Genomic DNA, 15,542 nt, shown 5'->3' with positions numbered 1-15,542 from the left:
TACATTATTTCCTATCATTTCTATAACCCCCTTATGGGACATATGTTATTTTTTTCTCTCCTTTTTACAGATAATGGAAACTGAAGCTCAGAAAGGTAAGGACTGGAACAAAAGTCACACAAGTGTCACGGAAATCTCTGGGCAGAAGCTGCTTAGGGTGTCTGGGAAGGTTGGCTGTTGGTGTCTGAGGTGTAACGTGAGCAGAGTTTGCTCAGAGGAAACGGGAATGCATTCCAGGGTGATGCGAAAGAAGAGGATGCTGGGGATGAAGAGAAATTCTAGATGACTAGAATTTAGAATGTGTGGCTTGGAGGGGCGTGAGACGAGACTGGAAAGGGCAGCTGGAGCCCAATTCTCAATGGCTATGTATGTCATACCAGGCAGTTCAGAGAGACCAGAGCCAGGGGAGCAATTGGGAGGCTGATGGTTCCTAAACCCAGTTAGAAAGAATGAAGGTTGGGATTAAGGCTACAAGAATAAGGTTAGGGAGCAGGAAGTGAATCTGAGCGCTATTTCAGAGACAGAATCTAGACTGTGGGGGCTCCTGGGGTTGGAAGTGATTGGTAAGGAGAGAGAAGGAGGTTTGAGACAGTTCTCCAGCCTGAGGGACCTTGGATGGTGATGCCCTGACTGAGAAAGGAAGAAATGCACAAAGATGCTTCATGGCTCAGTCACATGCTTGACTTGATGACAGGCACATATCACTTGTTCATGCCCGTATAGGTCCCTGGAACTGGTGTGAAGAAAGGGCAGAGACATAGAGCCTTTCCGTGAAGGGGCTTTCCTGAGGTGAACAAGCAAAGGATTATCAATGATGGGAAAGAAGGACCCTGAAGCAGTAATGGAGATTCTGCCACCTAGAAGAGAATGGACAAGTGCAAGGTGGGGGTCCAGAATGAGCCATCTGCAAACTCATCACACTTAGGAGGAAGATCTGGAAACCAACATCGGAATCCACTGAGCATCCTTTGTTCACTGCATCCCCCTCTATAAGGTAAGTTGTAAAGCATTCTCATTAGAGAGTGTAGCCCCAGCCATTCTCTACTAACTTCTCTTCATGAAGGACAGAACTAAAAAATATTGGAACCTGGGCCAAGGTGGACTCTATCTGACAGCTGGGGAGAATGAGCAAAACTAGGTGAGCAAACTTCCCTCACCCCAATGCCACACCAAAGGTGGCCATAAACAAGCTTGATGCTGTTGGCTTGTGCTTCCTGGACCTAGCTTTACGGAGCTGACTTGCAGGGTCTGACCACACTCTAATGCTGAAGTGTCCAGAGGTTCATATCTCTGGTGCCTCTCTGAAATACCCTTCTCTGTCTTTGCCCAGACTCCCTCACCCATAGTCTTCCCCACAATCTCCCCTGCCTTGCCGTATAAGGCAGCTTGTCATCGACAATTTCCCTAGCAAGACTTCTCCCCAACCATATTGGTGGCCACTCACTCATGAAATTTAACAGAGCATCAATCTCTGTCCCTAGGTCTGTTCATCTCAATTGATGTTGACAAAGGTTCTGAGATTCTAGACGCTCTCCGCTTCTCCAGGGCTGAAATTAGGGCACCGGTGCCCGGAGGCTCAATATTATGTGCTTTTTCTGATTATGTTGATCTATTCGCTAGGGGATTTGAAAAACAGAACTTCCTATCTACCTTTGTTTACTTGAAATTGTACCATTTCTTAAATCTTAGTTATTGTTTTTCCAATGGAAAGACATAGTTTCTCCAGCAGCACAATGCTGCTAGCAGTGTTGTGAAAGAGAATTTTATATATGGCTGGTTCAAATTAAATGCTAGTGGGCAACAATAACTATTTTGGCGAGTAGTTTGAGGGTGAAGTGAGGGAGTCACAAAACTCTTGAATATAGTTGTTATTTATGTTAAATTAATTTGTTGGGAATAAGCACGCAAAGTTGTCATATGCATATAGTTAGTATTCATATTTTTCTTCATTCTTTTTCTCCTTACCCTTTCCATTTTATAAGTGAATTTCCAAAAAATGCTTTAACTATATAATCTTTTACTCATTTGCATTTTTCCATTGTTTCATCACCACAGTTTTGTTTCCCACATAGACTTCTTTTTTAAAATTCTGCATGAATTGTAAAAGAATTCCCCCCATTATGAGTTAACACATCTGTCACCTCACATATTTGTCCTTGTGTGTGTGTGAGAACATTTAAGTTTTACCTTCTTAGCAAATTTCACTTCTACAATGCAGTGCTATCGACTATAGTCATCGTGTTTGAAATTGGATCGTCAGACCTTATTCATCTCAACATAGACTTCTATAAACTAGAAACTTCTTTAACTTTTCTGAAGCGGCAAAGTGTTACACTGAGACAGTACTTGGCGAGTTGTAACCTACTGGTATGAAGGAAGGAGAGAGCTAGGTAGTATTTCTTTTTCCTCTGATGACTCTAGTTTTTCCTCTTTTTAAGTAAAGCCTAGATTTCATTTAGCCAGCCCTGGTGGTCTAGTGGTTAAGATTCGGTGCTGTCACCGCCATGGCCTGGGTTCATTTCCCAGTCAGGGAAACACACCACCTGTCTGTCATTGTCATACTGTGGCAGTTGAGTATTGCTGCAATGATGAAAGCTATGTCACCAGTATTTCAAATACCAGCAGGGTCACCCATGGTGGATAGGATTCAGTGGAGCTTCCAGATGAAAACAGACTAGGAAGAAGCACCTGGGTACCCACTTCTGAAAAAAATTGGCCACAAAAACCCTATGAACAGCAGTGGAGCATTGTCTGATATAGCTTCAGAAGGTGAGAGGATGGCACGAAAAGACTGCACTGGGTTCTGTACACAGGGTCACTAGGAGTCCGAATCGACTGCAGGGCGCTAACAACAAGACTGTATTTTGCTTTCACTAGTTTTTCCATTGCTATCCTCTTTCTGTTTCAGGATCCAGTCCAGGATGTTACATCTAGTTGACCTGTCTCCCCAGTCTCCTCTGGTCTGTGACAGATTCTCAGTCTATGTTTTTCATGACCTTAAAGTTCTAAAGGGTACTGGTTAGATATCTTCTAGAGTGTCCCCAGGTCTAGGACTGTAGGATGTTTTTATCTTGATAAACAGAGTTATGGTTTTTAAGAGAGAATACCACAGGGGTGAAGGAGATTCATGACATCCATACAACATTACTTGAGGACGCTGACATTCCACAGTTGGTTAAGGTAGTATCTGCCAGGTTTGTTTACTGTAAAGTTACTATTTTTCCCTTTTCATATTCTGTTCTATGGAAGTGAGTCACAAATCCAGCCCATTTTGGGGAGGTGGGGAGAAGGGCAGAATTAAGCTCCACCTCCTGGAGCGGGGGCTATCTACATATGTTATTTGGAATTCTTCTGTAAGGAAGATTCGAGACTTCTTTTTAATCCTCTTTTCTCTGACTTGCCTGAGTTAGTACTTAAGAGTTCTTGGTTAATATCCTGCAAAGGTTTGTATTCCCATACTTTTCCCCATCATCTCCTATATTTTCAGTCCCTAAAATGTTTATAGTTTGCTTAACGACCTCTTTCATCATTCTCAAGGAATTTTGGAAGGAACAGTGGCTCCAACTTTCTCACTGCTCGTGTTAACTAGTGTCGAGTTAACCGCATGTTCAGTAATGTAACCTAAGTGCTCACTAATTCCTCTCCTATTTGTTTTAGAAGGGAAGAATTTGGGGAAGGAGAGAGATTTTGTCACTAACTAAATCATCTTTATTTAAGAATTGTCCTTTCTTTTTAAAAATAGTTCTGTCTAAAAACAAACAATTATGAATCCAAAAGTAAAACAGAGCAAATTGACTCATATTTTTGGTTGATGTTCATTGAACCAATGTTGGAGGAACTCGATCTGGAAATTTAGGTTTAAAGAATCTTTGGTGCTATAATATTTATCATATTCATTTCTAGAGAGATCCAAACTCAACAAAAAATTCCCTCTTCCCCAGAAGAGTTGCGCTAACTAGGTATTTGATTTTGTTGAGCAAATATTTATTTCCCGGGTCCCTATTATGGCTCTGGCTCCAAGAGCAGTTCTTGGATTCACTGAGGAATAAAACGCGACCTTGGCCTCTAGGCCCCTAGGCGCTTCCAGGTTGGTAGGAAAGGCATCCCAACAGAGATGTTCAATGCAATCTGGCAAGTGCTGGACAGAGTGTGTCCCATGGGCTACTGGAGCATAGGAGAGAGTCCCCTGGCTCAGAGGAGGCTGCTCAAAGCTGGCTGGGAAGACTCCAGCAGGTGGATGTGATGGAACGGAAGTAGGAGCCGGCCTAGACTCTGAACTTCTCTATGGTAGCTGGGAGGACGATGCAACTATTAGTCCTTAATACATTTCTGTTTGGTATTTATGACTTTAATCTGTGCAACTAAGTGGTGTGTTTTCTTAAAAAACATGGAATCGTTTCTTCCCTGTAACCCTGGGTTATCTCTGGACCTCCCCCATATTGTCTCTTCGTCGTCATAATGTTTAAAGTTATCTCCCTATCTCCCACCTAAATGTTTTCCAGAAACACTAGCTTTTTTGTAATCTGATCTAACCACCACCACACACACTCGCCAACACCGGTTCCTCATCCTCTTCACAACCTTATGGATCCAATCATCCCAGCCTCCTACTTGATCAGAAATAATCAAATCTCTTGATTATCTCTTCCACAGCAAATTGGTTTTTCTCAAACCATTTCCATTTCCAGGAGTTTTCGCTTAAAAAAAAAAAAGGGTAAAATAAATCGTGTGATTGGTTGAACTACTCCTGGATTTCTCACCCCCACATGACAGCAAATTATCCCTCCTGATGGAATAATGTTTGCAAATGAGCATTTAGGCATGTTACTGACGGAAAGCTGTGGCACATCAAGCAGGCTTCCTCAGCCGCCAGAGAGGAATCTCGAAATGCTCGCGCTGCTGTGATAATCGGGCGCTCCCCACGGCTCACGAGCTGCCACAGCCACTGCTGCTGGCACAGCGCCAGCGCTCGGGCTTTCCATAATTCCTTGACTGTGGCGACCGCTCCCTGGTCATAAGGGTTATTTGTTTCACTGAGTGAACACAGGACGGTACCTGGATTTCCTTTGTAAAAAAAAAAAAAAAAAAAAGCTAAACAAAGCCAACCTGGAAAATGTTCCTCTTGCTGTTCATTGAGAGCCAAGGTCGGCAAACTTTTTTCTGTAAAGTGCCAGATAGTAAAGGTTTTAGGCTTTGTGGCTACGTGTCTCTGTGGTGACTACCCAGCTCTGTCATTGAGTGCAAAAACGGCCACACACAGTATGTGAGTGAATTGGAGTGACTGGGGTATAAGAAACCTTTATTTGTGGACACTGAAATTAGAATTTCATATAATTCTCACATCATGAAAGACTATGCTCCTTTTGATTCTTTTCAATCATTTAAAAGCAGGGGTGGGCTGGGTGGTCATTGGCTGACCCTTGATTTAGATAAATATGACGACGCATTACCCAGCTAGCCTCAGGGCAATGCTGGACCCCAGCTGGTGAGGGTGTTGCTCTGTGCTCCGTGGGGTTTGTGATGGTACACTGGCCCAGGACTCGGAACGAGAAGACTAGAATCCTCAAGGAAGGGGTCTCAGAGAACAGCGAGATAAAAAAGCTTGGTTCTACAGGTGAAGAAGGCAGGCCTCGGAAAAGTGAATTTAGCTGACCTGAAGTTAGGTGACTAATCGGGGCGTGAATACTGGTGTTTTGACTCTCTAATCTAGACTCTTTCTATCGTTCCACATTTTACAGAATGTGGGATAACAGATAGGGGAATAAAGTTTGAGTGGCACCGTGACCCTCCTAGCTCACAGTGACCAACAAGGATGACGCCAAATTTACTCCCATGATGGGAGTCCTCACATCTAGGCAGTGTAGGCTGTGATGGCAAAAGGCCCAATAACACTTCAGTAGTGGCAAAGGCTTGTGTCCCTCTGCTTAGCCTCCCCCCTGCAGGAGAAGGAAAAGGGAGAAAAATAGCAATGACAACAATAACAGTTACCACTTACTAAGTACATCTCCCAGAGGCAGTATAGCGCACGTGTTAAAAGCAGAATTTCCGAAGTCAACCTGCCTGAGTTCAAGTCTCACCTCTGCCACGTGCCCCCTATGGGACCTTGGCAAGTTCTTTATCCTCTCTGTGTGTCATGAGTTTGTGTCTATAAGCTGCTTAAGGTAGTACTTGGCGCATTGTACGTGTTCATTGTCTCTCAGCATCGTCAGAATGACCCTTAGGGGCAGGTATTGATCACGTGCCACACGCAAGGACACCAAGGCTTGGGCAAAAGGTCCCCCCGCTGAAACTGGAAGTCAGGTCTACTCCTCTTACCTGTGATGCTGCCCTCTCTCCGCCAAAGACAAGACAGAGAGAAAGGCGCAGCGACGGCCGTGGAATACCCAAGAGCTCGCCTGTACCCTGTGGAGGCTCCTGTCTTAAGGATTATTGTTTCAACTACAATGCTGATAGAACTCCTTCCTGCTTTTCAAAAAGTGTTGAGAACTTATCTTGGCTGTCCTGGCATTGAAGTCCAGCTTCCACAAGCCTGAAATGGGGTGGTGTGCTTTCATTTTATCTCCTTTCCTTTATCTTTGATGGGCTTTACAAACGGCAACAAAAATATGGTCAAGATGGCCCATGACCGTATGCCTCGCACCCTCTGTTGCCTCATTTTTCCACGCAAACAGCCCATAAAAGAGCACAACACAAGGCCCTAGTTTGCAGCAAGAACTGAACAGAAAGCCTGAGCAGGCTGTGCTCCAACAGGCTCAGGGGGGCCTCCCAAGGAGACGTTGTGCCAGGCAGCCAAGTCCTGCCGCAAACTCTGGCAGATGGGACATCCCGAGGAGGAAGACTCCAGGCCCGAGTTAAAAGGAGCTGATGGAGAAGGCAGAGCCACGTAAAGGGGGAGGGGAAGCAGGGTGAATTAAAGGGCACACGTGGCTCCTGGCTGCAGGCTTGTCGGGGCTGGGCTGGGCCTCTGGGCCCGCAGACCCACTGCACCCGCCAGAAGGGCTCTGTCACAGGGCTCAGGAGCGTCCCGGGGGACCTCAGGAGGGTCAAGGCCTGCCTCCTGATCCCTGAAGCAAATGTATTCCTATACCAGGAGTCCTTCAGGAAAGTCGACGTCAGGCCCAAATGAGATAACTCCTGGGCCCAGGGTGGGTGGTGGCACCCGCCTGGCTTGTCGTCACCACTTCACACCCACCTCTTTGTTACAAATATTTTGTCACGCCCACTTACTAGCCTGAAATGAAACAGTATAACCTACATGATTTCTAAAAAAAAAAAATCCCTCGACTATACCACAAAGGACAAATAAAAGGAAGAAAACTTATAAGAAAAAAAACTAATATTTCCATCTGGAAATGTCTGGCCATGACTACATTAAAAGACAGGGCGAGGCAGTCTGAGTTTTATCCCGACTGGTAGAATCCCGCAAGGATTACGATCTTAATCAGAATGATCCAGGAGGAGATCATAGTGCAAGGCTGGCCCGTGCATCACAGGACATTAGCTTTCCTGTCGCTCTCTTATCATTCTATGGAACACGAAGTGACAAAGGAGCTCTTTTTAAACACTGCCATTTGGAGCGCCCCGTAGTCACTTCTGCTGGAGCGCCTTAACCACAATTCTATCCCTCCGCTTAAAAACATCCGCGGAAAGTCCTCACGCACCCTTTGCCTCGGTGTTTTATGTACTTCCCTCCCTCTGCCGATGGGAGCCATCGCCCCAACGTGTTTTCAATGATCGTCCCCCAAGTACGAACACTCATAAAGATAACATCAGGCAGATCTAAACCGGCACCAATTAGCGTCCCCGCACTGAAATTCCAGCTCGGGTGGGTGCGGAACAGGCCCGTGGTTTTATTTTATCTACTTTCCATTATCTTTGATGGACTTTACAGCGGTAACAAAATCACAGTCCATCTGGCAAGTGACTCGATGACTTTCACACTCTGTTGTCACATCTCCCTATGCAGACAACACATAAAAACACGGCATGTTATCTCAGAGGCTGAAATTGAGAAAGTCACCAAAAGCTAATGCTTCTGTGGAATTAGTATATTTTAAAGATCAGCCCAGCATTTCTGTAGGATGCACCTTGAGAATCAACCTCAGTAACCCCTTGTATAAACTCTCCTCACAAGCCAGCCATGTATTAGTCACTTTATTTAAAGACCTGACAGATGGATGAGAGCTTGGGCAGAGTAAACGTCATATTATGAATAAATTAAATATTGAAAAAAATGACAAGACGAATTAGAGTGTCAGTAGACTGGCTATTTACGGTTAATAGTATGCGCTCAATTAGTCTTTTTATGAAAAGTCAACAGCTATGAAAAGTTAACAGCTAGCTGATAAGCTAGTACTTATCAGCTAGACACATTTACAGAGGACTATCTTTTCCAAATCATGCAAATTACAGAAAGTTACCAGGACTCTCCCTATGTCAGACTGCTCACAAATTGGAATATGCAGTGACAGGCAACAGACATGGGGCTCCTTGCTGCTTTCCCAGGCCCTGGCTCAGGCCTTGCTCAGAAAAGGCACTCAGTGAACATTTATTGGATATGTCAGTGAATTAATTCATGAACAAATGAAAATAAGGGGTGCTCAAAGGATACAAAAACCACAGAAAATGATATTGGATATTTGCAGAACAGAGAACCTGAGAGCCCAATTCCTTTTGTTTTTTTCTACAACATAATTTTTTAAATAGATTTTCTTTTCCAGAGCAGTCTTAGGCACACAGCAGAAGGTACAGAGATTTCCCATATACCCCTGCCACTACATGCATAGCCTCCCCTATTATCAACATCTCCCACCAGAGGGTACATTTATTACAACGGATGAACCTACATTGACACACCATTATCACCCAAAGGCCACAGCTGACATTAGGGTTCACTCTTGATGTTGTCCATTGTATGGGTTTGGACAAACTTCTCATGACATGGATCCACCATCATAGTATTGTACAGAGTACTGTCACTGCCCTAAAAATCGTCTGTGCCCCATCTATTCATTCCTCCCTCCCCCAACCCTGACAATCACTGATCTTTTTTCTGTTTTCGTAGTTTTTCTTCTCCAAGAATGTAATTAGTTGGAATCATACAGTATACAGACTTTTCAGATTGGCTTCTTTCACTTAGTAATACGCATTTAAAGTTCCTCCATGTCTTTTCATGAGTCGATAGCTCATTTCTTTTTACCACTGAGTAATATTCCTGTGTCTGGATGGACCATCGTTTGTTTATACCCTCACCTACTGAAGGACACCTTGGTTGCTTCCAAGAACGGTATCATTTTCGTGTGTGTGCGTTCTTTTTCTTATTCCCCATCCTCCTCATATCCTGCCATTCCCCTCTTATTTTCGACTTGCCTCTTCTTTAGTTTTCTATACTTCGGCCACTTCACCCTCCAGTCATGCTATACGAGCAAGCACACCAGCCCTGGCCCCCACCAAAATAATCCTTGCTTTCAAGCAGCTTGTTTTCAAGAGATGGAGTCTTCATTTCAAAATCACTACAAATGGAAATGCAAGCGCAGAAGCCCAGGGCTTGAGGACAATTCCTGAAGGCCGGATAAGCAGTGCAGGGGAGCAGGGCCAGCTGTGACTTCCTGGGGAAAGGCACTCACCCAGGAGCTCTCACTGACTTACCACCTCCCTGCGGTCTGCTGCAAAATGATGTCTAGTGCCCTTGAGCCCTTCTTCCTGGTCAGCGAAGGCTTTTATCCCACCCTGCTCACGTGGATATCCCCTCCCCCAATTAAAATTAGCTTTCTTGGAAAAGTTAGTTCACTTTGCAACCATGAAAACTTCCTTAAAGTCTCCGTGGATCTTTGGTAAGAGGACTCAGCTGATGGGTCAAGCACAAACTCAGCTGGATTCCAATCCATGAAAAGGCCTGGAGAATCACAGCGTCTTCACGGGAATCCTTCCTTCTCAGTGGGGTGAGACGCTTTGATACATCTGAAGACCTGCACTTCGAAGGAGAAGGCAGACCAGACTTTCTGTCCCATTATTACTTGATATTTTAACAATTAGGAAACATACGGACTTTGAACATGAAGGGTTAAACAGACTTTAACTGATAAGGGAGAATTCTTCCTGGAATCTCCTTGGAGACGCTTGTAATTAATTTGATCTTCTTCAGTCATTAACTCAGACCCATAGTGAGACGTCTGCACACCGCTCTATTAATTCACTGGAGATCACTTCCTGGGATTCATTTAGTTAAGCAGCACTGTTGGATTACATTTTAAAACCCTTAAAACTGGTTGTAATTGATGTCTGTTTATAGAAGCTTACTTTAATGGAGTCAAAGTGAGGGGGAAATCTCTCCCGCCAGCCTGAGATGCTGCCTTACTGCAGAAAGCCCAGCTCTGGGAGTACCAAGTCGAATAAAAAATGCTGCTGATTAAGACAAATTATTACTTAACCTTGATAACAGGCTCTAAAGTCAGGAGTATTTCAATTGAAACAACATGGATAACTTATTTAGAACAGAATGCTCCTCTTGAAACACACATGTAAACACGTGTAAATGTATGTACTTTACTTTCAAATGGATTAAACATCACTAATAATTATGTGAGTTGGGTCTTAGGAAGAAAAGCCTTGGCTCTGAGGTTTTGTGGCACTCTGGCTTTGTCCCTGAAGTCAGGGTGGAAGGGCAGTAACGTGCCATTAAGGCTTCCAAGGTTGGCCTGGCTCCCAAAACCCGCCACAGACCGGGCTGGCTCTGAGTTAGTCAACACACACAGACTAAGTGCCCTGACCCCACAGGCCTGGGTTTCGTATCCCAAATACTCAGAACCACAGGGGCCTGGTGTTTTTCCTAGGCTGGGTGAGGGGTTCTTTATTGTTTCTGTAAAACAGCAAATCAAGAATTGCCTGAGGTACACAGTCTGACTGTTTGCATTTATTTCACCGGCCGGCTTTTCTTTGCCTGGCCACGCTTTCCCTTTCCTTCCAAGTCCACCTCAAGGCCTAACCCCTCTCTAATCATCCTCCTCTGACCACACCTGACAATAAGAGCAAACGCTTTTTTGTTCCATAGACATTTGCAGTTTTTCCAATCCATTTTGGATACCTTCTTGGATTCAGTCTTTAGAACAATCCTTTGGGGGAGGTAGGGAGTATGTATGTGTATGTGTGCATGCATACACATACATACATGTTGACACATAAATGTACACACTCTGAACACCTAGATTACTTACTGAATGCATCATTTATTTGTTTACTCATCCTCTCATGTCTTGAGTACTAGCAGGTGGCAGGCACTAAGTGGGGCCCTGGGCACCTAGACTTACAATACAGGAGGGGAGCCAGGTGGGCAAAGACCTGAGGACCTCACCATCGGCCCTCCAGACCCAGCCAGGGTTGGTGGAATCACACAGGTGTGCACAGTTTAGGCACAAGCTGACACCCTCACCACATCCGAAACAACACACTCAGGGAATAATTCTGAGGGCCACAAGCCCACTCTTGGGCTCAGAAAGGTATTCTCGGATCTTCACTATAATACAGGGATTGAAATTCTAGCTAGTCGACTTACTCTCTTTGAAAACTGACCAATTCCCTATGTGTGGGCCTCAGTCCCCCATTCGTTACCTCCTCTCCAGGACACACACTCCAGCTTCCATCTCTAGTCCACTGACATTTTCCTGGAAGAGACAGGCTAAGTAATGAGTGCAGATGATGACAAAAGTAGGGACCAGTCAGATGGTGGGGTGCCCAAAGCCATTGGAAAAATGAGTCTACCTTCCTACTTCCTTGCTCTCTGATTTCCTTTAACAACAACTGACACTAATAGAGTGCTTCCTATGTGCAGGGCCTTATTCTGAGAGCTTTACGAATATTAAGTCTTGAATGTTCACGGTGGCTGAGAGGCCAATGAATGGCCCATGGCAGCACAGGTGGGAAGTGGGAACAGGTGGGAAGTGAGCACAGGTGTGAAGTAGGCACTGGTGGGAAGTGGGCACATGGGAGAAGTGGGCACAGGGGGGAAGCGGGCAGGCTGGAGCTCAGACCCAGGAAGTAAGCTCCGGGGCCCGTGCTCCTGAGCACTACACTGAGCAGCCTGGACTTCAGCTTTGATTTCCTGGAGAGCTTGGGACTGTCAACCAGTCCCTCCCAATGCCGGGTCCTTCCTGCCAGTGAGCAGAAAATCAGCAAATTGGCACCAGATGCCGGACTGAGGAGTGGAACGCAGGACAGGAAGTGATCCAGTGCTTATCTTTATTCCACCAGCATTTGTCGAGGACCTACTGTGTGCCAGGCACTGTTCTAGGTTCCAGAGATAGAACAGTGAAGGAAACAAAGTCCCTGCCCTCACGGAGGCTATGTTTGGGCGTGGATGGCGGTGATAGGGGGCGGGGAGTCCCAGACAGTCAGCAGTCCTGTTCAATATCCTGTCAGGTTGTAATATGATTGATTAATAAATGTCGGAAGGCCACAGAATGTGTGTAGGGGGGAGGGTTGCTATTTTAGGAAGGGAGAACAAGGCCTTTCTGAGGAGGTGAAACCTGAACAAAGTGAGGGATGAGCCATGTGAATATGTTTGAGCAGAAACTTCCAGGCAGAGGAAATAGCTAGTGTGAAGGCTCCAGCACACGTGTGTGCATGCACGGGTGTGTGTGTGTGTGTCTGTAATTGGATACATCCTTAGGAGGTTTCACGACTCAAAGGCCAATAATTTTCAAAGGCCAATATAAATTATATCAGAATTTCCACTTTCAACTCGATTTTTCTTTATTCAGTACATTGTATCCAAGAGATTGCCACATTATAACCAGGTGAATCTTAATTAATCAAATATACAATCTTCGGATCTACAAAGGTCCACCAAAGTTCAAAGATAAAGGTACAGCGTGAGGAATATATTCAAAATAAGACGCTAAACGAAAAAACTGATTACTATAGAGAGTGTGCCTTAAAAAATATAGATACACTATATAAGATTGGATAAAACGTTGGAAGGAAAAACACCAAAACATTATCAGTAGTTAACTGAGTCCTAAGAATCTGAGTGATTCAACAATACTGAAAAAAGAAAGAAGGAAACAAAATTTTCCCCAATCTCATGACAAACTAGATTTTAGTTTTCTTTTTCATACTCTTCTGCATTTTTTAAATTTTCAAATTGTGCATGTGTGTCTTTCTAATAATAAAAAGCACACTTTTGTGTGAGGTGTCTTAAAATATGATTGAATTTCTGGGGACAGCATGTGGTTTCACAACAAGAGGAAACAAATTGCCACAATCATCTTTAACGTGAGCTCATATCAGATGAGCTGAACACCATACCTTAGGAAACCTATAGAAACTTCGCTGTTTTCAGTCAAGTAAAAGTGAAGGGAAATGGTGATTTTCTGAGCAATAGCACTCGTTGTCAGAAGAGAAGGGAGAGGGAGTAGGTACTATTCACAGAAAATGCACTGGGTAATTTTGTTAAGTATATGTTATAGGTTCCAATGCATTTTATATTAAAAAAAAAAGTCCAACTCCATGATTCACGTAGGTTGGAGAAAAAACAAACTAAAACTGTGCTATAAATAAAAAGTATACTGTAAGACTTGAACGCAAAGAAGCTTATGTTCTAATATGAGAAATCTACATATTTAGGGGCTGATAACTTTAAAGTGTTCCCAGTGTGGCGTTGGTCAGTACATTATTATGCTTTTCTCAAGGACTGAAAAAAACCTAGTTACTGATTAAAAAGAAGGAGCACAAAATAGGCCGATGCAGCTGCATAACAGCCGATGTGGGTTTGGCATTTGTAGAAGGAAGAGTTGTGCAATGTGGATTCCATCGCTGAACTTTTACTAAAATCCAGGCACACGGGGAAAAGAAAATGGGTCTAAAATTGAACCCAAACAAGCATCTGTTGAGACTTGAGCTTGCTCGGGTCTCAGCCACAATGACTATGGGCACAACCCATTGGAGCAGTTCAGAGGCCACTCATTCCTGTCCTGTTGGGCCATCCTTTCCCGAAGTCTGACTGTTGGCAGTTGGGTCTCTTCCCCTTAATGTCCCACCGAGGCCTAAATACAACCCTATTTTCTTACCACAAATGGGAATCTTTGGAGCCACTGTTTTCAACTTACTTATCTGATGTATGAAGCTCACAATTGGCTGTAAACTTATTTAAGGTGAAAGATTTTGAGCCTTTAGAGATCTCCCCAAGTTGATACTCCAGAGCGGCTTCTTTGTGCCCCAGACCCCCTAAAACCAAGATGAGAGAAAAGACTTAATGTGTTCTAGATTTCCTGGCTCATTTCCTTTACATCCGCCTTGACTTCTTAAAGACATAAGTACTAGTGAATTTTCTGGTCAGGCCACTCTGCATAAACACAACAAAAATAATAACTCATTTACCTGAACAGCCTAGGAATGAAACAGACCACAGAACTATAGAGACGAAAAGGACCTGAGGGATTACTAGCTCCATTCTGCCATTTCTTAGATGAGCAATGACAACACAGTGCAGTGTTGTCAGGTCCAAGTTCAAATCCTGCGTCCGCCACTGACTAGCTGAGTGGTCTCGGACAAGTTATGCATTCTGCGCCTCAGTTTCTTATTCGTAGAATGGGGTTAATAATATACCCACTGGTGGACTATAGGAAAGATACAGTGAGACATTTTAAGCAAATTGATGAGAACAATGCCTTATAAAATTGAAGTGCAGAAATGTTGATTCTTCAAGATAGCCAAAAATGGGAAGTTAGTTCCAAACCAATAGAGAAATATACAGTATGGCTTGGATAAGTACTAGCAGGTAATTATTGGAATTATATACTTTAATAAGGTTGACATAAGGAGTGAGAAGAGAAGGCGTTAGGCAAGAATTCAACATTTTTGAGATGCTTAAAGGGAGAAAAGTGGATGAAGCAGGAAGAGCCTTGTTATAATAGGATTCCTGCGGAATAGACAACTTGGTGAGCCCTGGCTGGCAGTGGGATTAGTGGTCCCAGAACTTGTGCCTAAGTTAGTCTCCATGGCAGCTTATATTGCTGGCTGAAGGAGGCAGGAGACAGCTTTGTGTGTGTGTGTGTGTGTGTGTGTGTGTGTATGCTCACACACACATGCCTGTGGGCTCCCAGTCCCACTGGCATCCCACGGGGCCTGAGGCTGCAGTTATGCTCACAAGCTGGGGGAGCCCTGGGTACTTGGGCTCTGCATAGTTTATAGAAAAGCTAGGAGTTGGGATGGGTGAATGGGCTGAAATGAGCACTCCACAAATTTCCTTAAGGAGTAGGGGAGGCTGTGGGAGGGTAAAAGGAGACAGAAATAATCTGGAGCAGCCTGGGGATGGGCAGAAATTTTTAGTGCATACACAAGTATGCCCATGGCAGGGAAATGCCAGATGGGGTTGGCATTGAGGTGGAGAAGATGGAAGGCACTGGTTGGAGAAGAGAAAGGCTTCATTCAGAGAAACAAGGGCCAAGAGTCGGAGCGAGGCTGGTGCTCAGATGGGCTTCTCTGAATCTCACACTTCTGCTCTCAAGGCCTGGGAAAATTGGGAATGCTCAGGCCAGGTTTCTTGT

General features: G+C 44.4%; 1 protein-coding gene across 8 annotated transcripts in view; it reads right to left on the bottom strand.

Annotated features, from left to right (window-relative positions):
* Positions 1 to 15,542, bottom strand: part of POU6F2 (POU class 6 homeobox 2) — a 459,108-nt gene that overhangs the window by 178,393 nt on the left and 265,173 nt on the right. The window lies entirely within an intron of this gene.

The sequence above is a fragment of the Equus przewalskii genome, chromosome 4 (assembly GCF_037783145.1).
Source record: "Equus przewalskii isolate Varuska chromosome 4, EquPr2, whole genome shotgun sequence".
Lineage (NCBI taxonomy): Eukaryota > Metazoa > Chordata > Mammalia > Perissodactyla > Equidae > Equus > Equus przewalskii.
Note: the sequence above shows the minus strand (reverse complement) of the source record. Positions and strands in the feature narration are given on the sequence as shown.